Below are 26,341 nucleotides of genomic sequence, written 5' to 3'. Positions count from 1 at the left end.
TTGCCAGTTAATGGAGATGCTCTGAAATCAGGACTGACTGATGGGTTATTGGGATTCAGGAGGATCACCAGAGGTTCTTGCAGTTCCCACTACCACAGAGAGGGACAGGAGTGGAGGTGACAAATTGGTTCTGCATAGAGAAGCCATTTGATGCCAGCCTCCCCACTGGACTTGAATGGTCCTGAATTTGATTCTACTCTTGATTAGAAGCAGAGAGGGAAGGGTGTAGTAATAAGCAGAATGATTTCCCTCTTCCCCTCCAGGGTTTCCTGCATGATCCATAAGCAGATCACCATGCAATCAACAAATATTTATTGAGCATCTTGCAACTTCCTCTGCACAGTGAAGATAATCATACCTTTACATTTATATGGTACTCCATTTTGCAAAGTGCTTTGTTTTATCTCCCTCTCCTTTCTATGATTCTCCAGCTCCCATATGAAGTAGGCATGGCCTTCCAAAGAACACACCTAGATCCCCCTTCCCTAGCCCTTTGTTCATGTCCCTAGAAGAATGCTACTTGCCCAATGACAAAAGTGAGTATACAGGGAAAATATGTGGCCCTTGATCAAATCTTTTGAGAAGGAGCCCATAAAGTAACCATCTAAGACCCTGTAAAGACCAGGAGACTCAGAAAACTTCAGAAACCAGGCCCTTAGTTCTCACCTGACATAGTTATACTACCCTCTTCTATTGATCTTTTTTCCCTCTCCCTTCCTCCCTTCAGTAAAACTCACCTCTGTGACCTACCTTCTGTTACCCCCTCTATCACTCTGAGCCTTTCTGCCTTGGTATCAGTGAATGGTAATGGATTAATCAGTAGAGACTAAAGGATTATAGGGGTAGGAATTCAGGATTATCATTGCCCAAAGAGCTGGGTATGTAATTTTCTAGAAATGTTATCCAAGTTTGAAATGCTATTCATTTTAAAATCTGATGTTCATTCAAATACTTACTGTGTGTCTACTATATACAAGGCATTGAGCTAGATGTTCTTACAAATTCAGTTAGTCCGGGGGCTCTCCCCTCACCTCAAATTTACCACCATCTAGTAGGGGAGATCTGTGATTTCACTAGTATTCATGCTCCTTACATCAAGGTAGGACACTTTTTCATCTTATGTAATTCTTGACCATATTTTTCTTTAAATCTTCTATAAATTATTAATCCGAAATGTTTGTCTTGTTCTAATATCTTTTAAGCACTACTATACCATTTGATCTTTCTTTCTTTGAAAGTGATATCAACTCTGAAGAAGATCTATATTGGAATGCCACAAAGCTCTTTCTTTGACACAGTTCTTTTCAACATTTTAGTCAGTGACTTGGTTAAAAGAATAAATGGCATGCTTAGCAAGTTTTCAGGTAGCACAAATCTGGCAGGGGACATGGGACATAGGCAATATGCTGGATGATAAAATCAAGAACCAAAACATTTTGACAAGTTAGAACCGTATTTAATAAGAAGGAATATAATAGGTAAAGTCTCAAACTTTTTAAAAAATCAGCTAGATGAGTACAGATGGAGGAAATGTGACTAAACAAAAATTTATGTGGAAAAAAATCTGACTATTTTAGTGGACTAGAAGTTTAACATGAGTGCACATCTTGATATGGCAGCTAGAAGAGCCATAAATTATCTGAGGCTGCATTGAGAAGAGTGATGCCTTCAGTGAGGGAAAAGATATACTTGCTCTACTCTGCCACAATCAGACCACTTCTGGAGTTGTGTTCATTTCTGGGCACCATATTTTAGGTAGGAGAGCAACAAAATGAAATGGATCCAGGCAGTAGTGATTAAAATGGTGATAAGACTTGAAACTATACCACAGATGGAACAATTGTTGGAGTTGGCAATGGATTTATATATGGGATGTCAAGGAGAAGGAAGAGGCAAAGATCCAAATAATAAGCCTGAGAAAGATGGTCGTGCCATCAACAGAAATAGGAAATTCGGAGAAGGAGCAGGTTTGGGGGAAATGGGAACGCGCTCACTTTTGGGCACTGTTTTTGAGGTATCTGAGACACATGGTGATAGAATTGCAATCAGAGGACCTGGTTTGAATCCCATCTCTACTACTATCTGTGAACTTGGACAAGATCTCTCTAGATCTCAGTTACTTTTTCTATAAAATAAGATGGAGAGAGACTAGGTGATCTCCAAATGCCATCCAGTTCTAAATCCTATTATCCTTTGAAATATGAAACTGGAACTCAGAGGTTAGAGATGTAGATTAAGGAGTCATCTGTATAGAGGTGGATAATTGAAGCCATAAGAGTGGGTGGGATCCTTAAGGAAAGTAGGTCAGAGAACAAGAGAAGGTGGGCTAAAAACAGAGCCTTATACCATCCCATCCCCCCCTTTTTTAAGGATCTTAAGTAATTTAGAAGCAGACACTTGCATATACAAATAATTTCTATAACAAAGAATGCTGGATTTAGAGTCAGAGGACCAGGGTTTGAATCCTGGTTTTACTATTTACTAGCCATGTGACTTTGGGCAAGTTACTTACCTACTCTGGGCCTCAGTTTCCTCATCTGCAAAATGAAAGAATTAGACAAGCTGACCTCCAAGGTCCCTTCCAGCTCTAGATCTATGAGAACTTAATGCCTCATGTTACTTTCCAGGGAACAGAATGCTTTAGCCTAAAGACAGCGTACATGGCTCCTTAAACGAACCCTTCAAAAGTAAGGGTAGAATGAGAATTTCAGGAATCTAGGCAAAGCCAGTGAGGAAATATCTATGGTCGGGGGCCTTTTGTAAAATCATGGCTATCAGACATTATCCTAATCTGCCTATGTGTAGGGCCAATTGTGGCAGTGACTTCATTGTAAGAAACCCTCAACTATTTATGTTCATTGAGCTCAGTATGCTGTATATCAAGGGAGTCTTCCCATGTGGCAAGTATGTGGTGACCCAGTTGATTACAACAGTTTTAAGACTTTCATTTAAGATGCAAACCCATCAGTGATGCTTGAAATTTAAAAAAAAAAGGGGGAAGGGAGTAATAAGTCTTTATTGTGGGCACGTTTTAACTCACACAAGAAAAGCCTTGAGATCTACCGAAAACACTCAGAGAATGAGGAAGCAACATCCAGAGAAGAGGGGCTTAGGCCAAAAGCTATATCCAGATCTCAGTTCCCAGAGGGACAAGAATACAGCTGGGTATCACTTGCCAGAGAGGGCAAAGATACAACCAGGTCTCAGCTGGCAGGAAAGGAGAGACAGTTTGCTGGACGACCTGTGAGGTCAAGATCATCAAGGTGGAAGAAGGAGTCTGTGATCCTTAGAAATCCTCTGGCTATCTTCTAAACTTGGCACATCCCTGGATATACCATGCTCTCAGCATTTTTCCTTGTTTGGTTTGAGAACACCCAAGTTCCATTCTCTACACCAGGCCTACCCAGTGCCATTGGTGAGGAACAGGGTTTTATTGGATCAGATTCTCACTGAAGTGCATCTGATTGATTCATCTTATGTCACAGACAGTGAGATGTCAGGGATTGGGCAGCAAAGCTCAATTGAGTACAAGACAGATCTGGAAGTCTCTAGCCTAGAAGAGTCTAGATATGGAAGGTTCCATAAAGGGGCACTAGGTGATGGGTGCTAAGCAAGAGAAGAGGGTATCTCTAGAGCAAAAGCAGCATGGTGAACATAAGCCTAACCCTAACCCCGCACCTTTCACAAGTGGAAAGTACCTGTCTCTCCTTCTTGATGAGAAAAAACAGAGTGAGTGAGTGTGTCATACAGCAAGGCCCCATTAGTGCTTTCATCCAGTTGTATCCCTTCCCTAATTTGCCTCTTCTTGCTTGTTTTCCTCGGCATCATTGTCCTAGAGGACAAAGCAGTTTGTCAAAGATATTCTGGAATCAGCTTTGGGATTATTCAGAGGACAGAAATTCTCTGCTGTGTTATTATTTGCCTTTGGTTTTTACATTTCACCTATCATATTTTATTAAATTTCTCTTGAGATGGAAAGACTCAAGAGCTCTTTAACTTCCATCAGTGTGGTCCTATACTTCAGGGGCATCCTATGCAGGCTCTTGAATCTAAAATCAGAACAATCCATTTAAGTGTTTGATTCTGGTCAAGCTTCATTACCATGGACAGAAAATAGATACAGTTTCAGTGATCATTAATTTTTACTTTACTCCATATAAACTGGTTCCATTTTATTCTGTCTTCTAAGATAAAACTCCCTAAAATGGTGCTGACTAGAAGCCAGTAGAGCATCAGGATGTGGAAATGTCTAGTCTGAGTTAAAATTGTTTTGGACTTGTATGTGTCTGCAAACATAAAACAATGTGCAGACTACTTAAAGACACATAATGACTCTGCCACCATCGTTACTTAAAGGTGTTTTACTAAGCCCCTGGATCAGTGTTCGTCTGTTTGGTGCTATACATTGTACATTAAACATGGTTCCCTGCCCTCCCAAAGGTTTCAGTTTAAACAACAAACACTAATACATTGACATTAACAAGCTATAGACTAAATAAACAGGCAGAAGTAAGTAGTTTGGAGAACAAGATTGCTGGAGGTAGAACAGAATTTAGAATGCCAGAACTGTGGAGGAGGCCTTAGAAATCATTTAGTCCAACCAACCTCACTTTGCAGGGAAGGAAACTGAGACTCAAAAAAGTGACCTAGATTGTCTAAAATCCCACAGCAAAGAAATAAAAATAAAAATAAAAATAAAATCCCACAGCAAATCACCACAGTTCTCAAGGCCTTAGTTTCCTCATCTGAAAAAAAAGGAAGGAGGATGACAAGTTAAGTTGAGCCACATCAGTGTTTTAGAGAATTGTTGGTGATTGATCACTGGAGTTACCAGAGATGAGTGAGATGAGTATAGGGTTGGCTATGTGAGTGCAGCCAGTTTGAGGCTGAAACCTGAAGGAAAAGACTACCAATGTTTGGAAGACAACAGGAAGAAAGGTATTGGACTGACAGAAACCCAAGTTTAATCTTAGATGTTAATCAATAATTAAGGATATACTCTGTAGTCTCTCTGTGGCTGGTTCCCTCACCCAGATCAATCTTGGATGTTGATCAATAATTAAGAATATTCTCTATGATCTCTCAATGGCTTGTGACCCCACCCATATTCTCTTTCTGAGAAAGTCACAATCTGGCTCTTTCCTTGGGCTATTAAGGGTCATTCCTGCAAGTAATTCAAGACTTCCAATAAGCATTTAAACATCGAATATTTATTTGAGACAGTAATAAACATAAAAAGGACTAGCCCTTTTAACAAAACAGTAGCATATTTGCTATATAAACTATCTTATCTCCAGGTGATTTCTATTTCTAAGAAGTAACTCGGAGGCACAGTAGATAAAGTGATAGACCTGAAGTCAGGAAGACCTAAATTCAAATCTAGCCTTAGATACTTACTAATTACATGACCCTGGGCAAGTCACTTAGTCTCTTTTACCTCAATTTCCTTATCTTGAGAGAAATGATCATTAATAACCAATAATTTGGGGACATCCAGAGTTCTCCCTTTCTTCTAAAGTCTTGATTTTTAGAAGCTCAGTCTCTTGAAGGACATTGCTGATAATGAGATTGGACTAACTTTCTTGTTCAAGACCCCACCCTGGTGGAGTAGCCACTGTGTTCTGCTCAGGCTTGGGTGGGGCATATATTCTTTGAATATATATATAATATAATATATATATATAAACCCTCAGGAACACCTACTCTTTGAAGGATATATAAACTGTGAGCCCAAGCCATGATCGTCTTTGGTCTAAGAGAGGCCAAATGACCATCCTCTTATTAATAATGTGCTGGCCTTATTAATAAAATTATTAAATTGCCCAGAAACTTATATCCCTCAAACCTTTTTAATCATCAGAATCTGTAAAATGGGGATAATAACAGCACCTACCACACAGGGTTGTTAAGAGAGGTTTAAATGTAATAATCTTCATATAAGTCAATATTGCATATTTATATAAGTGGTAGCTATTATTATTATTCCCCCAAAAAAGGTTCAATGGTTCAGCCTCAGTTCCCCAAAATTCATCATGCCAAATAGGAAAAGCTGAAGGATCTGTAGTTTGGGAACTAGTTGGACATAATGCAGTTTCAATGAGATTATATTGTATCCTTTTGTTTTTTAACTGCATCGTGTGTGTGTCTTGTCTCCCTAGTGAGATTCTAAGGTATTTGAGGATGGGGACCCTTCCTTATCCAACTTTGCTATTTCTCCAAATGCCTAGCACAGAACAATAAATATAACAGTGATTCGCAAACATTTTTGCTCATGTCACAATGTTTTTCTTTGTCAAGAGGAACCCTGGGACACTCCACAGAGTCAGAAGAATCACACAGGCAAGTACAAGTTCCATACAATTCAGGGCACACTTTGCAGAGCTTGGGGCACACCCTTCAAGAACCACTGAAGTACATACTTCAAGAAGATGTGGGTACTCCCTCCAGTGGCACAGATTGCGACCCACCACCCATGCCTGTCCCCAAGACTGTGTAATTCTTGTTCCTGCCCTGCCGTATTCTCCATAGAGAACTGATCTGTTTACCCAATGCACTAGAGCCCTCTTGCTGGCCTTTTAATCATTTGAGGATAACAGTGCAATGCCCTAGCCATCCATCTGTAGTCCCTCATTCTTATTCTCCCTACATGACGGTCTGCCTCTTTTTCAAGCCTGCATGGCCTTGATAACATCTTTTGGTGCCATGTCTTGCAGGTGAGCCGTCCCTGTCAGTCTGCTGCAGTGTACTACTTTCCCCCACCAGGAGTCTTTCCTTTGCCTTTTAGGTCACCTACAATTTATTCTTCTGAGATCATCTCGTCCCACAATTTGCAGTCATATGGTACTCCTGAGAGAATAAAAGGTGGGTTTTTGTGACAGGGCAGCAACGTGGCATCAGTGAAAGTGCTGTACAACTCCCCCATTGTGATCCATCCTATTCTCCTCCTCCTTTCTTCTTCTATTTTGTCACTGGCCCAGATCATTGCAGTGATGTACTAACTCGAGAGGCTGCCCCAAACAGCACATTTCTACTATTTGGCCATGACTTTCCATTAAAGAAAGAGAAAATATATGGAAAAAAAACATTTCCATGGGTTCTTAATAAATACTTGCTGACTTGCCTGGCAGCCTTCAGGTCAGGCACAGAAGGAGCTGGGCCAACTCTGCAACGGCTGCCATCTTAGCTCAGCTAGATTGCATTCAGACATTTGCAAAACCTCACTTACTAGCAAATGCTGCTTTATTGCCCTTACCCCCCACAGGGCCTTACAGAATGAATTAGAATTGGAATGAATCCCTTGCACTACTTAAATCTCTTTTCTCCATGGCCCCAGAAGTGCCAAGAGGATTTAGAAGGAACATTATTTCTCCAGCATATTCCATGGTACTTACACATCAATTAACCAATGCCAAAAAGTGAAAATTGCAAATATGAATTCAGTTCAGTTCGGAAAAGTACCTACTATGTGCAAGGCACTGTGTTAGGTGCTTGAGATACAAAGACAAAACAAAGCAGTCCCTGCCTTCATTGAGCTACTTAAGGGTTACAGCAGAGGATCGTAGGTTTAGGACAGGAAGGGACTTTAGAAAACCACCTAACCTAGCCCCATTTTACAGAAGAGTAAACAAAGACCCATAAAGGGTACATAGGTTGTCCAAGTTCACATAAGTAAGTAACAGAATTGGAATTTGATTCCAGATCCTTTGACACCAATTCCATCGCCTCTTCCATTATACTGCATAGAAGTATAATTAAATGATGTACCAACATCATTTCAAGATGGTGAGAGTCCAGATTATGGACTAGGAACAGCCTAGTGTAGCACCTGAGTGGTGGAAGGAAGTTTTCAAGATCTTCAAGAACGTTCTATAAATGAAGAGGTCAATCCTCAGTTCCTTCCCCAGCCTTCAGCTCTTCCCCATGTCAAATCTCACATAGTATTTAACTCTCCTCCAATGCACTAATTTGTTATTGTGCCTTATATAATTTGGAAACATAATATATCCCTTTACTAAGTTATATACTCTAAAAGATTCAGAGACTAAATCCTTATCTGAACATTTGTGTCTTGCCTGGTGCTTGGCATTGCGTACTGCATATAGTAGGTATCTGATACATGTTTGCTGATGATGGAATTCATATTTGTTAAACATTCCTGATTTATTAAGAATCTCTGGTCCACCTAACAGACCCATTTCCCAGGAAACCATTTCACCTATGCCCATATGCCAAGTGACATGCCTGTAAATGACAGATGACTTTCCTCAGATAATGGATGAAATTTTGACTTTCTCCTTCCACTCTGGGAACCAGAGCTTATTTGGTACCATCCATCAGCATCATCTACAGATGGCCCATCCAAATTTGCCTTATGTATCTCAAACAATTTTCAGTTAATAGTGTGCCTGCCAAGAAACAGCAAGAGCATCAGATGGCTGAGGAGTTCACTTAATGGTTAGTGAAGCTGCTAACCATCATTGTCATCAACAAGCACCATTTATTGAGTACCTACTACGTAGAAGACCCTGCCATCATTTTGTCATTGGTCTCTCCAGCTCGTATCTCTCTTCTCCAATCCTACACACAATAGCAAAAGTGTTATTATTCCTGAACCCCAGGCTCATCCATGTAGTCCCCATACTCAATAATCAATTAGTAAACATTGATTAAGCCTCTACTGTGTGCCAAGCACTATGCTAAATACTGGCAAAAGAAGCAAAAGATAGTGCCTGCCCTCAAGGAGTTTAAAATAAGCTCTTTTAGGGGCAGCTAGGTGGTGCAGTGCATAGAGCTCTGGCCTTGGAGTCAGGAGGACCTGAATTCAAATCTGGCCTCAGACACTTAACAGTTACTAGCTGTGTGACCCTGTGCAAGTCTCTTAACCCTGATTGCCTCACCAAAAAAAAAGCAAAATAAATAAATAAGCTTTTTTGCCTCTAGGATCTCTATTTGGCATTTAGAGCCCTTCCCAGTCTGGCTCCAAACCATCTTTCCAGACTTAATAAATATACTTTATGCTCCTTCTCAAATTCAACCTGCCCAAAACAGAACTCATTATCCTTCCCACCCCCACACTCCCCTCTAGCAAACTTCCCTGTTACTGTCCAGAACACAGCCATGTCTCTAGACAGCCAGGCTCACAACCCCTGTGTCATTCTCCATTCTTCACTCACCCACATAGGCCATCTGTTGCCATATCCTGTCTCTATCTTTGCAAGATCTCTCATGTACATCCCCATCTCTCCACTCACACTACCACTCTAGTTCAAGCTGTCATCAGCTCTTTCTGGACTATTGCAATAACCTTCTAATTGGTCTCCCCTCCTCAAGTCTCTTGCCGCTCAATCCATCCTCCACATGGCTGCCAAAGTGCAGGTCTGACTGGGTTGCTTCCTCTGCTCAGCAAACTCCAGTGGCTCCCTATTACCTCCAGGATCAAATATAAAGCTCTCTGTTTGGCATTCAAAATTCAACGTAACTTGATTCCTTCTTTCCTTCTGGTCTTCTTATACTTTACTCCCTTCCACAGACACTGGCCTACTTGCAGTTCCTCATACGTGACATTCCACCTTCTGATTCTGTGACCTTTCACTGACTGTCCCACATGCCTAGAATGCTGTACCCCTCACCTTTTAGTTTCTAGTTTTCCTTCAAAACTTAAAACCTGCTTTCTGCAAGAGACCTTTCACCCCAGCAACTAATGCCTTCCCTCTGAGATTACTTTGCATCTACTCTTTCTGTATCTTTTATGTAGCGAGTTATTGCTCTCTCTCTCTCTCATTAGAATGTATCCTCCAAGAGGGCAGGAATGATTTTTGCCTTTCTTTCAATACCCAGTACAGAATAAACACTTAATATATGCTTATTGACCAACATTCAGGAAGGGTAAGGTCTAGCCAAACTGGCCTTCTTACTGTTCTCCCATAGAATACTCCATCTCCAATCTCTGTGTATTTGCATAAGCTGTCCCCACATCTGGAATGCCCTCCCTTCCCATCTCTGCCTCTTAGGATCCCTAGCTTCCTTTGAAGTTCTGCTCAAACTCCTATCCATCTCCTATATCAGGCCCTTGCTGACCCAGCTGCGTTGCTTCCCTCCCTGCAATTACCTTATATATGCCTTGTCTATGTTTTTTATAGATTTCTGTGTAAAAACATAAGCTCTCTGAGGGTATCTTTGCCTGTGTATTAGCTGCACCTAACCCAATTCCTGAGACTTGATAAATGCTTAATAAATATGTGTTGATTGATTCATTGATCACATCTAGGTAACTGTAAAATTCAGATCTACCTGTAGTTCAGGATTTCTTCCTGGAAATCATTCTTCTATCCCCACTTTGCAGTGTCCTGAAAGAAGTTTGATGCCCAGCCTACAAACACACTTTGTCTTTATACAGAGTCCGTCACTCCCCATTTTCGTAAGGCCAGTTCAGCATAGGGCCTGCTTGGATGTATTGACATATATGATGATGATCTTTCTTGTCCCTGCCAACTGAAGGGCACAGTATGGTAGAAAGAGCACTTACTTTGGAATCAGAGGACCTGGGCTCCCTTCCTGTTCTGCAGCTTAGAAGCTGTTTTATAAACTACATGACGTTGAATAAGTCACTTGACTGCTGGGCCTCAGCTTCCTCATCTGTATAATGAGTGGGTTGAATTCGATGACCTCTAAGGTCCTTTTCAGCTCTTAATCCCAATGGACCGTTACCCGTGTTTCAGGCAATTCGGCTGCCATGAGCCATGAAATTATAGGAACATTGGAATGGCCACTCCCTGGGGACATTTAGCTGCCCTGATGATAACAGAAGAAGCTACCTTCTGTGTCTGTTCAGCTCTCCCCTGATGGCATGATGGGAAGAATTCCACAATTAGCTAAGGTCCAAATCTCACCTCTGACAGAGCTTGAGAGGGGCACCCCAGAGCGATGCAGGAAATGGGGCTGAAATGTCTACACAATCACCTGAATATACTAGCTTGGTTAGCCAGTTGACCTGGCCAGCAGCTGTTCCTGATTAAATGAGTGGGTGCTGGCCCTCAGCTTATTAAGTCTTCTTCACTAACCTACCCCCAGAAAGAACATGAAGACTTTGCCATTTTCATCCTCTTGCAGAAAATGGAAGTTGAGAAAATCCAGGACAACAGGATATGACCCTGGCTATGTCCTCTCAGCCCTTTTCCCATAGAAGAGAGTTTAAGCTCTGATCCTGAGATGATTGTTTATGCCTGAAACAGAGTTTAGTGGCCAAATGCTGGCTCCAGGGACCTTTCTGTCACTGCTAAAATGCTTAATTCACTAAGATCAGACAAAAGAGAGGGATTGGGGGAGAGGGAGTAGAACTTGTAGGGAATGCAGGCTGGGATGGCAAGAGACTTGTGGAATCTGTTTTCATTCCAGTGACTTATACTTAGGAGAAAGGCTCACACCAGGACTGCAGCCCACTTAATGGCTTACCAAGTCGGGAAGGTATGAATAATTTTGTTCTGAAATGCAGAGGCAGCAGGGGGACAAGGGAGGGGGGATCTACAGCCAGGGCTGATTTAAACCAGGTCGTTGTAAGTGGCTCCAAGGTAAGGGCCACTGGGAATGATAAAAATAACAGCAATTAACCCTCTCTGGAGCAAGGGTGGGGACTCTCAGTGAAGCTAGCAGGCTTGCTTTCTGAATGTTAGGGCACAGCATCTTTCCAGATCCAAGTGGTCCCTCCAATTCATCTCAAACCCTTGGCATCCTAAACTTCAGCCCCTTCTGCAAGCAGGACAAGAAAAGAGAAGCCATTTTCCTGGTTTCCCACAGCCTTCATTTCAGCAGCCTGACCCCGAGCACATTTGCTTTATCACAGGGTTTTCACATCATGTCCTTATTTACTGGTCTGTGTCCTATATGTAGTTTTTTTGTATGTTTACTGTCTTCATCAGACTATAAACTATCCAATGTTAGAGATTTATGGCTTCTACTTCTTTATCTTTCCCACTTGGTTCATCCTTTTGAACCATGGGAAAAAATGTAGGTGTGATATCTTAGAATTTAAGAGTCCACCAGGGGTTGAGAATCATAGTTCCAGGTAATTAATATTTGACAGAAACTATGATCCCAGATCAAATCTGCTTTTCCTGTCCTGGATGCTAAAATGATCCAGACAAATCTCTCCATGTGATGGGAGGGAAAGCATCATTGGATTCTCCAGGTGTTTGATGAACCACAAGTTTCCAACACAGGGTGCTCAAACTCAGTCGCATGGCAGACATGTCCAGGCTACCTTTCCAGGTCAGCAGGCTACCTCACATCCCACTTATCCCCTTTGGGAACTCTACATTCCAACCAAAATGGCCCATTTGCTGTATCCTATACTTGACATTTTGTCTGTCATCCCCATACCTTTGCATGGGCTGGATGACCCCTTCTCAGAGATGCTCTAGGACGGATTCCTATTCCTAAATATAAGTGGGATTAGAACCTCTGAGGGCTCTCCCAACTCTGAGATTCTACGATTCTGTTTTTCTTGCATCCATTTGGAAAACCCCAATTTGTTCCCATTTTTTTAACCTGAATAGATAATGTTTATAAGAGAACTCCTTAGATGGCACAGGAATATTATTTTCTCTTGTGTTGTGTTAAGGGTCTCGGTACAGGTACTCAGACTGTTTCCCCTTTATGGAATTTATAATGCAAGTATAGCTGTTGTCAGAAACTACTGCCATTAGATTCTATGCGAGGTGAAAGCTCGAAAGAAGATAGAAGCTGGTTCCATCATCAGGAGTAATGACTGGGGGGAGAAGGGGTGTGGGGAAGGAGGCCAGTGTGCTATTAGCACATCTAGAGATACCAGCAGTCCATGACTCATCCTGAAGGCCTCCCCCAATAACTGAAAGTGTTAATGTAAACACAGTGCCCTACATAATCATATCCCAGCACAGACACAGAGCACAACATTATAAAAAAAATATTCCAGTTGGTAGAAATTACTGAGAGGGTTCTCATTATATTTAGCTGATGATAAGGTTTTTTTATATGTTACCTTTCACCCCAAGTATTTAGCTCTCCCGATAGGATCACTCCCCACATCCCCATACCCACACCCTAAAGGGCCATCATTATACACTTATATGTAGGAGAAAAAACTAAACCTGAACTTGAGTCTCTGTATGTGATACATATCAAAGGAAACCACTGGGATGAGCATACATCATGTGTAACTTGGGCATTGCAAGCAGATAATCATGGTAATTGATTTTTTTCTTTAAAGTTTTCTTCCTAAAGCACAATTCTGATCATATCCCCCTTCTCAAAAGCTTTCAATAGCTCCCTATTTCCTAAATGATAAATCCAGGCTCCCTAACCTGACATTTAAGGCTTTTTACAATCTTTCCCCAATCTACCTTCCTACCCCAATTCCCACTATTCCCCGACATGGACCCTATGGTTTAGTCCTCTATGGTCCATTTACTATTCATCTCTGAATACTCCTTAGGCTTCCCTACCTCTGTCTACACCCTTGCTAATGGTGTTTCCTTCCTAGTCCCAGAACAAACTACCTCTATTTCTTCATTTATCCCAATCCTGTCTTTTGAGGCCTATTTCAAATGTCATCTTCTCTAGGAAATTTTCCTCAGTCCCCATCACCTTAAGAGAATTCTTTCTCCTTGAGAAGCCTGAACTTCTTATTGAAAGAATTGCCATTTGTTCAGCTCATCTCTGGGTTCCGTGTAGTTAGTGGTCTTTTTATGTGTATGTTATATCCTTTCCCCAACTAGACCATGAGCTTTTTGAGGATAGGATCTGGATCTTTTTTTGTTTTATAGTCATCTCCCCCACCACTGGCCCCCACCCACACACCCCTAGCATAACCCCTTGTACGATATAAATGTTCAATAAATATATGTTGATTAATTGATATCTGGGTCCCTGGTAGCCTCTGCTCAGCCGAAACATATTAAAGAGTAAATCTTTGTTCCTGAGGATGGACTGAATGAGGGCCACTTACGAAGAGGGCTTTATTTTACATGTCTAATACATACTTAAGAAACGTTTTAATAATCACCTATGAGTGTATAGCACTTGGGAGCTGTCAAAGTACCTTCATATTTTGATCCTCCCAACACATGTGAGGGAGGAAGAGTAGCAATTGTCAGTCCCTTTTACAGTTGTGGAAACTGAGGTCCAAGTTACTTGTCCAAGATTACATGTAAAGTATTAAAGTTGGTACTCAAATTTCAAGGCCAGGGCTTTTCTCTTCTGCATTGTATGAGTCCTTAGTCTTTTCAGGGTACTCTGACCTCATGAGGGAGATAGACTAGATACATATGTCTGTGACACCAGGACTTGTTTTTTAAGTACCCATTGACACAACCAGACTGACCTATTTACTTGAGGAAAAGGTGAGAATTGGTTGGGATTGTTAGAGGAAACTTTTCTGGAGGAGGTAAGTTTTGAAAGGAAATGATTTGACTTGATAGTGAAGAATAAGAAAAGCATTCCTTGTCCCTAAAGTGTTTAGTTTTTTTATCAATGACTTAGATGAAGGCCTGCTTATCAGATTTTCTGATGATGCAAAGGTGGGATGGGCATCTAACATGTAAAACCAGAAGTTCCCAAATTAGAGTATAAGAACCTTTGCAGATACCCAAACCCCTTTCAAGTTTCAAGGTCACAACTATTTTTATAATAATACTAAGACATTTTAAATTTTAATATAGTAAATATCTATGGCTTCAACCCACATAATCAAAAACTCTTTGGGGTCTTCAATATTTTTTTAGTATAAAGGGGATCCTAAGATCAAGAAGTTGAGAACTGTTGTGTTAGAAAATAGGATTTTAAAAAAACAGACTAAAATAACGGGCTGAATCAAATAAGCTGAAATTGAATAGAGATACATGTCAAGTCCTACACTTGGGTTCAAAAAACCAGTTGCCTAAGAACAGAATGGAATATGTGCAGCTAAATAACCATTTATGTGATAAAGATATGAATGTTTTCTTGAACCTTAAGTTCATTATGAGTCAAAACATGGCCAAGAATTCTATTCCATTCTGATATTCGGCTGCATTTAAAGAGATACAGCACCAACACACAGAAAGTTGGTGCTGTACCATGTTGAAGACCCTGGTCAGACCCCATCTAGAGGCTGTGCAGTTCTGGGTGCCACGTTTTAGGACGGACATTGACAAACTGCAGCAGATACCAGGAGGGTAACTGAGTTGATATAGAAACTGGAAACTGTGCCATGGAAAGATCAGCTGAAGGAACTGAGGATGTTCTGTCTAGAAAAACTAAGACTTAGAAAGGACATGATAAATGCCCTCGTATATTTCAGGAACTGTTATATGGAAGAGACTTCAGACTTGTTCTGCCTGTTCCAAAGGGAACAGTGGGTGAAAATTGCAAAGATGCAAATTCAGGTTTGATGGAAGGGAAAGAATTTTAGGCTTAATTGTAAGAAAAACTTCCTAGTTATTAAAGCTGCCCAAAAGGGGAAATGTGCTGATTCAGGAGACGGTGGGTTCCTCCTTACTAGAGTTCTTCAGTCCAAAGCTGAAATGCCCTTTGTCAGGTATGTAATAGTGAGGATTCCTGTTCAGGTACAGAGCAGATGAAGGTAACTTCTCAAATCTCTACCAGTTCTGGAATTGTAGGAGTCTGTAGTTGAGAGCTGACCAAACACGTACACATGATCCCGTGGTTGGCTGGAGTAAGTATTCCTAAAACAAGAAATTAACGTAGGTAAGTCTCAGTTGTTCTGAAGAAAACCTGTTTCAAAATGAAAGCTAATAATAACTACTACTACAACAGTACATTTATGTGGGGTTCTAAACTTTATAAGGTTAGCCATGGCACAAGACTGCAAGCCCTTCAATAGGCATAAATGAGATTATTATTAAGCAAGAGAAATTACAACTGAGTTCACCAAATCTCTATGAAACTTCTAGTGCTAGTACCACTAAATCAACAGTAGTACAATAGCTTCTAGTCGTAGAATCAGATCTAGAAGGGACCTTAGAAATCATCAAGTCCAGAGGAAGTGATGGACCCCACCCCAGAGAAGGAAATTGACTCACCCAGGGTCACACAGCAGTATTTGGGAGAAGGAACAGCTCTCATGAACAGGAGGAACTGAAACTACCCATCACCTTTCAGGAACGGTCCCTATGGTTTGTGGCACTCCTGTGAGCTTTTATTGGACATCCTTTCTGTTTGCTTGTTTGAAGGAGAAAAGCTTAGTACAGTACCTGGCATATAATGGGCATTTCATAAATGTTTGTTAACTTGTAGCTTGCTATGCCTGCTGCTTATATGATGAGCTTCTTCCTAAGCCTTACATCTGTCTCCAGGCTTAAAGATTCCTTTTTGTTGGGGTGGGGGGGAGAAGGGAATAATGGGGTTGATTTTAAATCCCGATAAGTTTGAACAGCTCTCTGTGATGTCACTGCCTCAGTGAGCCATGTACAGCTCTAGAAATATCTATGGGCACCTAGGTAGAGCAGTGAATAGAGTGCCAGGCCTGGAGTCAGGAAGACTCATCTTAATGAGTCAAATCTGGCCTCAGAAACTAGCTGTGTGACCTTAGGCTAGTTACTTACACCCGTTCGTCTCAGTTTCCTCATCTGTAAAATAAGCTGAAGAAAGAAATGGCAAACCACTCCAGTATCTTTACCAAGAAAACCCCAGATGGAGTCACAAAGAGTCTGATATGACTGAAACAACTGAACAACAGAAATATCTATGGGTAGTTTTTCCTCTCATGATATTCACATGTATACATATATGCATGCGCATACACACACACACGCACACATGCACACACGCACTTCAAAACGGTTATTAAAAGCCTATTGTGTTCAAAGCCCAGTCAGCACTGGAGATCATATATTGTTTAGATAAGATATACCCCTTGCTTTCAGAGGGCTCTTAGTATAGTAGAGGGACAAGATGGTAGCACAGATAGCTCTAATCGGCCAATGAGCAATCGCTTATTAAATGCCTACCATATGCTAGCCACTGGGCTCAGTGGGCTCAGAAAAAGCCCCAAGACCTCAAGAAGTTTAAAGGATCACAGGTTTAGAGCTGGGAGGGACCTTAGAGGTCATCTTATCCAATTTCCCTCATTTTACAGATGAGGAAACTGAGCCTCAGAGAAGCCAAATAACTTGCCCAAGGTCACACAGGTTTTTAGTATATGGCAAAGATGGGATTCAACCCAGATCCTTAGATTAAGTTGATTCCCAATCTAATATTCTTTTCCCCATGGCACACTGCCTCCTGCAGTGTTAGGCACCAGATGTAAAGGGTCCGGAGCAGTTGGAATGATTAGTAAGGAGTTCATTGATAATACCCTCTGCCTGTCCATGCACCTCCTCCTTGTGAGTTTCCTACTTGAGCCAGGTTGTTGAGTTTTACAAGATCATTTTGTTAACGAGCTCTACAGAGTCATAATTTTTTTTTTTGTTAAAAGCAAAGAATATACCCTCCCACCTTCTCGGTGGGGATCACCATGTTGTTCCCTTCTCTTGGCGGAGGCTCCACAAATGGGGAGATGTGCCGATGCTGCGAGCACTCTGCTAGATTTCTGCTGTCAGACACCTGGCTGTTGCAATCCCTAGATAGAAAAGAATTTAAAAGCTTCCGCTCAATATACAATCCATCAGTCATGAGCCATTAGTATAATTGCATCAGACTTCCTCCTGCCTCTCCTGCTTTTTCTCTTTTTCCCCAAAATGGAGGGCTGGCTTGCTGGCTTCTTCCTCTACCCATGTGTCACATTTGCACTCCGGCAACTGGTGTGATTCCACCAGAGCCCTGGGGTGGAAGAGTGTGCTCATACAGGAGCAGAGAAGCATCCTCACAGGACATTGATTTTCTGTTGCAAAGAGGAAAGCTGTGTATTTTGGGTTTCTAATCCTCAAGTACCCTGTTCTCTTAGACCTCAGAACAAGTAGGCACAGGTTTGGTATAGCACTCAATTTAATCAATGTCATCAAATATTTATTGACTACCTACTATGTGCAAAGCCTCGAAGCAAGGCACTGTGGGAAATTTAGGGAAGTATAAGGCCCAATCCCTTTCCTTAGGGAGCCAGTAGTCTGATTGGAAAGATTGATGATGATGATGATGATGATGATGATGATGATGATGATGATAACAGTAACAGATAGCATTTATATAGCTCTCGAAGGTTTGCAAAGCACTTTGTCAATAGTATCTCATTTTGCCCTTACAACAATCCTGGAAGGTAAGTGCTATTAAAAGGAGAAACTGAGATAAATAGAGGTTAAATGATTTTCCCAGTCACACAGCTAGTAAGGTAAGGCTGGATTTGAACTTGGGTCTTCCTGACTCCAGATTCAGCCCTCTATCCACTGTGCTACCTAGCTCTCTCAGAGGGGTGTCATTGTTTAATCTTTATATCCCTGGCCAGTACAGTGCATTGCACATAGTAGGTGCTTAATAAATATTTGCTGAATTTTATTGAAATAATAATATGAAGCAGTACACAATAGCAGTTCATCTTCAAAATGAGGGGATTAAACTATATATTGTCTAAGATCCTTTCATGATCTATCTGCTGGTCTACAATTCTTTACCCCATAGTGCTATGGGAGTTTAGAGAGATAGAAATCACTGTGGGGAAACTTCACAAGGAGCATGTGCCTTAATCTGGGCACAAGAATTTCATTAGAGGAGAAGATATAGGTGTGGACGTTCAAGGGAAGAGAGAACTACATGAACAAAGATGTAGAGGTGGGGTTGTGCAAGGCAGGTTTTGAGGCAGCTAGTGGCCCAGTTTGACTGGAGTGCAAGAGAATGGTGGGAGATAAAGCTGGAAATATAAATTCGGTTAGAATGTGTGAGTTTAGACTATACCAAAGAGATCGGTCTTTATCTTGTAGGCAGTGGGAAGCCATTGAAGGTTTTTGAATACAGAAATGAGATGATAATGAGGTCATAGCTTTAGTATTAGAAAGGACTTTAGAGGTCATCTAGTCCAACCACCTCATTTTACAAATGAGGAAACTGAGGCCCAGGGATTTTACTTGCCCAATATTGTAACAGGTAGGGCCCATTTAAGTTACTTGCCCAAGGTCATATAAGTAGAGAGCCAAGGTCCTCTGGCTCCAAATCTAGTGATCTTTCCACTGAGTGGTGTTAGGTAAAGATTAATCTGTTGCCTTGCCCAGCAAGTGAATTAGAAGGAAAGCCTAGAAATGAGGAGACAGGAGGAAGCTGATATAATAATCTAAGTATACAGGGATAGTTGCCTGAATTAGGATAGTAGCAGTAGGAGTAGAAAGGATGGGATGAGTGGATGGATGGATGGATGCAAGGTACCATTTAGGAAGAAAGAATTGACAGGACTTGGTGACTAATTGGATGAGGGAGGCAAGACAAATGGAAGAATCATCAAAGATGACTGAGTTTTTGAGCCTGGGTGACTGGGAGAATGATGGTGCCATTGACAAAAATAGGAAAGTCAAAAAGAGGAGCTGCCTAGGACAATGGCAACGAGGGGAACAGAAGAGAATATTGGATCCATTTTAGACAGATTTAGGTACTGGCAATCTACATTTACTCTGTATGTAGCGTGTATCTACCTGTTTATTTAATACTGTCTTCCTAATTAGAATGTAAGCTCCTTGAGGGCAGGGACTGTTAATTACATGATAAATGTTTGTTAATTTATTGATTGACAAGACATACAGATGAAAATGTCCTGCAGATAGGTTAGTGGAGTTGGGACACTGGGTTGTAGCAGAATGGCCATGATTAAAGATATTGATTCAGGAACCATTTGCATAAATTTACTTAAGTAGTAAAAGCAAATGCATTCTCAGAGGAGGAAGGATGGACAGGACAACCATTATTATTCCATATAACAAATGTGGGAGGCATCCCAGCATAATGGATAGAGAACCAGCCCCTGATTCAGGGAAACCAGGGTTCAAGTCCGACCTCTAACACATACTGGCTGTGTGACTCTGGGCAAATTACTCCATCTGGCCCAGACATCTCTCTAAGAATTTAAGTTACAGAGCAAGTGCTAACCTGCATTGGTAGAGAGACATTCATCATTGGATATTCCCTATACTAATAAAATCAATATGATTTTTTAAAAAAAGAACAATGTGGAAACTGAGGCCCCGACATAGTCAGTGAATTGTGCAATTGGTCTAGTCAATGATAAAGCCAGGGTTAGATCCCAGGTCCTGGATTGTGCCTTGGTGTTCTTTCACCTCTCCCAAGGGGACCTCACTCAGAACAGTAACCTAAGGGAGGGTGGAAACAAGAAACTATATGGGGAAGGTGAATCAGATTTCAAATTCAGTTTCCAGGGTGTCATTGGATCTCTACTGGTGGTAGAAATAATGACATTTAAGTATTAAAGTGGTACATCAAAGTGCTCTTTTTTTTTAATCCATCCAAGAAACAGTAACGCAACACCCATCTTATGACATAGACTCTCTTTGCAACCCAGTGGTGTGTAACTTTGTGTTTAACATGGCTTCAGGAGTGGACAGAAAAACATAGATGTTATCCAATTCTATGTCTCACGTAGTGCCCCCTGGGGTCTTGGAGTCACGTCTTAGACCTTGGGGGAGCCATGAGTGCATATTACTCCAAAAAAGCAAAACCTGCTGACAACAGAGACTATGCTGTGAGTCTAGTGAAGCAGAAAAATCAAAGAAATTTTCCAGCTAATTCAGGCCAGCAGCCACTTGTCCCTAGACTATCCAGACAGGTTAAAGCAAAGGCTGTAGTTTTGCTTAGATTCACCAGACAGGTACCTCAGTTCTTCTACTTTATTTGCGGTGAGGGGAAGCCATAGATGCCACCACAGGGCCCAATCAAGCTAGGTTAGTCTCTCTTCAGGGAGGATAAGCATAGACTCTCGCAGGAAGTACTGCATCCATCATGTTACTGCATGCTTCATTCATCTGAAGATAAAATACTAGAGTATGATGAAATCTGGAAGCAGGAGAGCATGTGCTCGATAGAGGTACCCAGCCAATGAATCTCTTGACTCAAAGGAAAAGAATCATTTGGAAGTCAACACAAATTTTCATGTTGAGGAAAGAGATCCATCTCGTTGAAGATTCTCTTTCCTATCTTATAGTGTGGATAGGCAGGACCAGGTTTCTTGTGCATTTTTAAAATTTAGCTTTCTGTTCAGAGCTCCCATAATGCATAGCTTAACTTCCTGTCTATTGATAATGACTAATGTCATAGGATCCTAATAGGATCATAGATTTGGAGCTCAAGGGTCTCTCAGAAATCATATAATGCAACCCCATTTTTGTATAGATGAGAAAACTGAGGTACAGAGAGGTTAAATGACTTGCCTAGGTACTCACAGCTCACAAATATCTTAGGTATTTCTAGGTTCAATGTTTTCCTGAATTCAAATTCTGTGCCCTATCAACTATGACACACTGCCTCTTGTCCATAATGTGGGCTGCCCCAAGAAGCTAGTTCACAGATTTCTCTCTTTCACCTTCAAAGAGAGTTTTGGTGGCCATGACTGTTCCCACTGATATGCTTTTTTGTGTTTTTCCTGTTTATGGTTATCATGTTTAATGTAGAGAATAGACTTGAATAGCCATGTATGACCATTATGGTAGAAGGAAGGAAGGGAGGGAGGGAGGAAAGAAACACACATTTATTGAGTGCCTGCTTATGTGCCAGAAACTGCTAAGTACTTTACAAGTACTATCTAATTTTGGCTAAGGCAGAAATATGTTTTGCATGACTTCATATGTGTAATGGGCATTATATGTCTTGCCTTCTCAAGGGGTAGAGGAGGGGGAGGAGGAAGGGAAAGACTTTGGAACTGAAAATTAAATTAATTTTTTAAAGAACAAATGTTATCTAATTTGATCCTTACAATAACCTAGAAGGTAGGTGCTATTATTATCTCCATTTTACAGTTGAGGAAACTGAGACAGAGATTAAGGGACTTGTGGAGTGTATACTACAGCTTTCATCCACCTGTAGGATCATAGATTTAGAGCTCAAAGGTCTTTCAAAGGTCAAATAATCCAACCCCCTCATTTTACTGAGGCTCAGAGAAATTAAGTGACTTACCCAAAAGTCATATAGGTAAGTAGCAGAGCCAAGATTGGAAGCAAAGTTCTCTGACTCCAAATCCATGCTTTTTTTCAATGCACGACCCCGATAAAACACAGTATACCCAGTAATCAGGACAGTCTCAATTCTCTACTCCTTACTATTTAAATAAAGAGTAGAAATCCTTGGCAAATCTACCAGCAACCCTTTGGTGAATCTGTGACTTCATCAATGTGAGAGCTCCCTCCATTGGTCCTGATTGCAGCCCATATGTTCTTCATCCTGTGTGATTTTTGTCTATTTCCTCTGATCAGTCTTCCATAGACAATCTGCCCAACACATTGGAGGCCTTCCCCTAGGTCTTAGAACTCTCCACGCACTGTCTAGTTGACCTTCCAGATTGCTAGCGATCATCCCTTGTACATGTCCTTTTTTGCAAGTCATACTTTTTCTGGATTATGTCATATGCAACCGCAAGTCATCATGGGTAATATACCGCAGCCTATTTACTTCCACTGGGCATTGACCTGAGCTTCTCAGGCCTTGTTCTGGACTCCAGTCAGGTCCCTTCTTGCCAACACTGCAGTGGCTCCCAGTAGAAAGCCCTTGCAGTGCCCTCAGGAGTGCTGACTGGGGCTCTTACTGGTTCTTAATGTCCATTAAGCAAGTCATTCCCTCCCTCGAGGCCACAATTTCCACATATGCAAAATGATGAAATTGAACTAGCTGCTGCTACTGCTAATATCAATATTAACAGTCATAGCAAAAAAGAGGCATGATGCCATGGTAGTAACACTGGCTTTAGAGTCAGAACACCTGAGTTTGAATTTCCACCACAATAATTACTGCCTTGAACAAGTCACCTTACCTTTTTGGTTCTCGGTTTCCTTATCTGTAAGTAATAATAACAATAATAATAATAACCAGTATTTATATAGAGCTTTAAGGCTTAACAAGGCATTTTACAAATATTATCTCATTTTACCTTCACAACAACTCTGGGAGGTAAGTGCTATTATTATCGCCATTTTACAGATGGGGAAACTGCAACAAATACTTTAAATGACTTGCCCAGGATCACATCTAATAAACACCTGAGGCTGGATTTGAACTGTGGTCTTCCTGACTCTAGGTCTGGTCCTTTATCCACCATACCACCTAAAGCCTTAGATACGTACCTACACTGGCTCCTGTGAGAACATTAGACTAGAAGATGTCTAAGGTCTTTTTCAGCTCTATACCCTATGATCCCCTGCCCCGTGGCCATGATTATTGACCACAACAACAATAACAAACATATATTAGATGCCTAGTGTATGTAAAGCTCCAGCTTATGTGCTGAGGGAGTTACATAGCTTAGACAGATCTGGGTTAAGCAATGTTATGACAGATGCTAGAAAAGAAAGCTCCTGCTTTCAGGAGTGTGTTCTGTTGGGGAGATAGACATATACAATTAAATAATTAGAGGACAATGCAAAGCAATATGAGGAGTCAGGAAATGTGGGTCTTAATCCTAGCTCTGCTACTGATTCACTTTGTGACCCTGGACAAGTCATTTTGTTGCCCTAGGCCCTCAGTTGCTTCACTTTTATAATGGGGATAAAAATAACTGTTCCACCTATCCCCAGAGGGTTGTAAGGATCAGATGAAAGAGTGAATGTGAAGTATTCATTTCATTAAGTATAAGGTGCTGAACAAATATAAGATTCAAGGCCAAAATGGGTAGACAATAAGTGCTGTGGAAGTTTAGAAGAGAAGACCAGTGTGCATTTCAGGGCTCTACTCAGGTACCTCCTGGTCTGGCAAGTTTCCCCATTCATCTCTCCCTGCCTGCTAGATGTGTTCAGTCCCTACTCGTATTTCCTAGATCACCTTGCCTGGATCTCTCCTTTGTCCCTACCATACCCCACTTCATATTATGCAACAGATGAAGGAGAAACAGAACAGGGCTTGAAGTCAAAGCACATGGGTTCGAGCTCTGACCTAGCACTTACCCTTGGGCATGTCCTTTTATCTCACTGAACCTTGATTTCCCCCCCTGTAAAATGGGCTAATAGGGAAATAGAATACAGGGCTGGAATCAGAAAGAATCATCTTCCTGAATACAAATCTGGCCTCAGACACTTACTAGCTGTGTGACCCTGAGCAAGTCACTTTACCCTATTTGCCTCAGTTTCCTCATCTGTCACATGATCTGGAAAAGGAAATGGCAAACCATTCCAATATCTTTTCCAAGAATACCACAAATGGAGTCACAAAGAGTTGGTCATGACTGAAAAATGACTCAACAACAACAAAAATGGGGTAATACTTGTATTATTATTCTTTACAGTTCTTTAGGGGATGGGGAAAATAGGGAGAGAATGGATTTTCAAGCCTTAAGCTCCTATAGCAATGTACGTTATTATCATGCTTATTTGTGAATGTGTCATATCCCTTCAGGAGACCGTAAGTCCATTGAGGGCAGCCACTATGTAATTTTACATTCTTGTATTTCTAGCATGATGCACAGCACCTTGTATATGGTAATATTAATGGTAACTGACTATTACTGTGCTTTGCCATTTATAAAATACATTGCATGGGTTATCTAATTTGATTCTTCTTTTGTTATTTTTCTTTTGATTTTTCAACTAACTTAATTTTTTAGCAATTAAGAATTAAGTTCAATTAATTAACTATTAACTAATTTTTCAATTAATTTTTCAATTTTTGAATTAATTTCTGCATCTTTAGATGTTGAATAAGACATTAGTTTAATTTGACTTTCTTCACCACCCTGTGAGATAGGCTCTGAAGAGATGCTGAGCAAAGAGATTTTCCCATGGTCATACAGCTAATGTCAGGATTTAAACCCAGCATTCCCCTGAATCCAAGTTCATCACATTTCCCACTATATCACGGAGTTTTGGCTTCATAAACATTAGTTGAATTTAACTAAAGTCATCCCTATCCCTGACTTTCTACTCACTCCGTAAAGGAGATGGAACCATAGAGATTTTTTTATTTAGAGCTGAAAGGGACCTTAGAAGTCCACTGAGTACAACTCCCTCATTTTGCAGATGAAGAAAATGAGGCACAGAGAAGTTAAGGAACTTGCCCAGAGATGCACAGCTCATAAGTGTCTGAGGCAGGATTTGAACCCACATCTTCCTGCATCCAGGTCCAATATTCTGTGCTATGTCATTTGTCACCTCACTGGTCAGGAGTGCAGGAGTGCAGCAAGGCAGTGTGACACAGTACAAAGGGTGCTGGACTTGGCATCATACTGCCAAGGTTTGAATCTGAGCACTGCCACTTACCAACTTACTCGGAGGATCCACCGACCATGGGTCTTAAAGCTATAAACAGACCTCAGAGGCCACCAAGTTCAACCTCCCCATTTTACAGATGAAAAAGCTGAGGCTAAGGAAGATTAAATGACTTGCCCCAGGCTACATAAATAGTTTCAGTAGCAAGATTTGAATACAGCTCCTCTGCCTCCACAGCCAGTACCTTTTCCACTGTAGCATCCTGCTTCTCAACTTCCCTAGACCCCAGTTTCCTCATCTGCAAAATAAAGGGGTTGGCCTAGAGGGCTTTTGAGGTCCCTTCTAGCTCTAAATCTATGATCGTATGAGATCCAAAACCAGACCAGTTCCTGGACAGGTGGAAATGTACCCCAGGCAGGCATGCTTCTGTAAAGGACACATGGGCATCTGCCTCTTAGGTCCTGGGTAATAACTCATAATTACTGTAACAGTAATAATGACTCACGTGGATTTAGTGCTTTAAAGTTTGAAGTTAAAGACAACTTTAAAGATGTCTTATTTGCTCCTGGACTCCTAAGAGAAGGCGAAGCCACTTGGGCAGACCGGGCTCCTAGTGCAGGCTGGGCTCCTAGTTCAAGCTGGGCTCCTAGGGCAGGCTGGGCTCCTAGGGCAGGCTGGGCTCCTAGGGCAGGCTGGGCTCCTAGGGCAGGCCGGGCTCCTAGTTCAAGCTGGGCTCCTAGGACAGGCTGGGCTCCTAGTTCAAGCTGGGCTCCTAGGGCAGGCTTGGCTCCTAGGGCAGGCTGAGTCCCTAGTGCGGCTGGGCTCTTTGGGCAGGCTGGGCTCCTAGTTCAAGCTGGGCTCCTAGGGCAGGCTGGGCTCCTAGGGCAGGCTGGGCTCCTAGGGCAGACTGGGCTCCTAGGGCAGGCTTGGCTCGTAGGGCAGGCTGAGTCCCTAGTGCGGCTGGGCTCCTAGGGCAGGCTGGGCTCTTAGGGCAGGCTGGGCTCCTAGTTCAAGCTGGGCTCCTAGGGCAGGCT

The 26,341-nt window shown here is 41.6% G+C and overlaps 1 protein-coding gene across 2 annotated transcripts in view; it reads left to right on the top strand.

Annotated features, from left to right (window-relative positions):
• Positions 1 to 26,341, top strand: part of GNAO1 (G protein subunit alpha o1) — a 233,933-nt gene that overhangs the window by 100,968 nt on the left and 106,624 nt on the right. The window contains exon 1 of one of the 2 annotated variants that reach the window (XM_027869430.1): positions 6,795 to 6,861. The exons of the other annotated variant lie outside the window; for it this stretch is intronic. The gene's annotated coding sequence lies outside the window, so the exon portion shown is untranslated. Of the gene's footprint in view, positions 1 to 6,794; positions 6,862 to 26,341 lie in introns of those variants that run through there. 2 annotated transcript variants of the gene reach the window in all.

Source organism: Vombatus ursinus, unplaced genomic scaffold (assembly GCF_900497805.2).
Source record: "Vombatus ursinus unplaced genomic scaffold, bare-nosed wombat genome assembly UNPS02014793.1, whole genome shotgun sequence".
NCBI classification, from domain to species: Eukaryota; Metazoa; Chordata; class Mammalia; order Diprotodontia; family Vombatidae; genus Vombatus; species Vombatus ursinus.
Note: the sequence above shows the minus strand (reverse complement) of the source record. Positions and strands in the feature narration are given on the sequence as shown.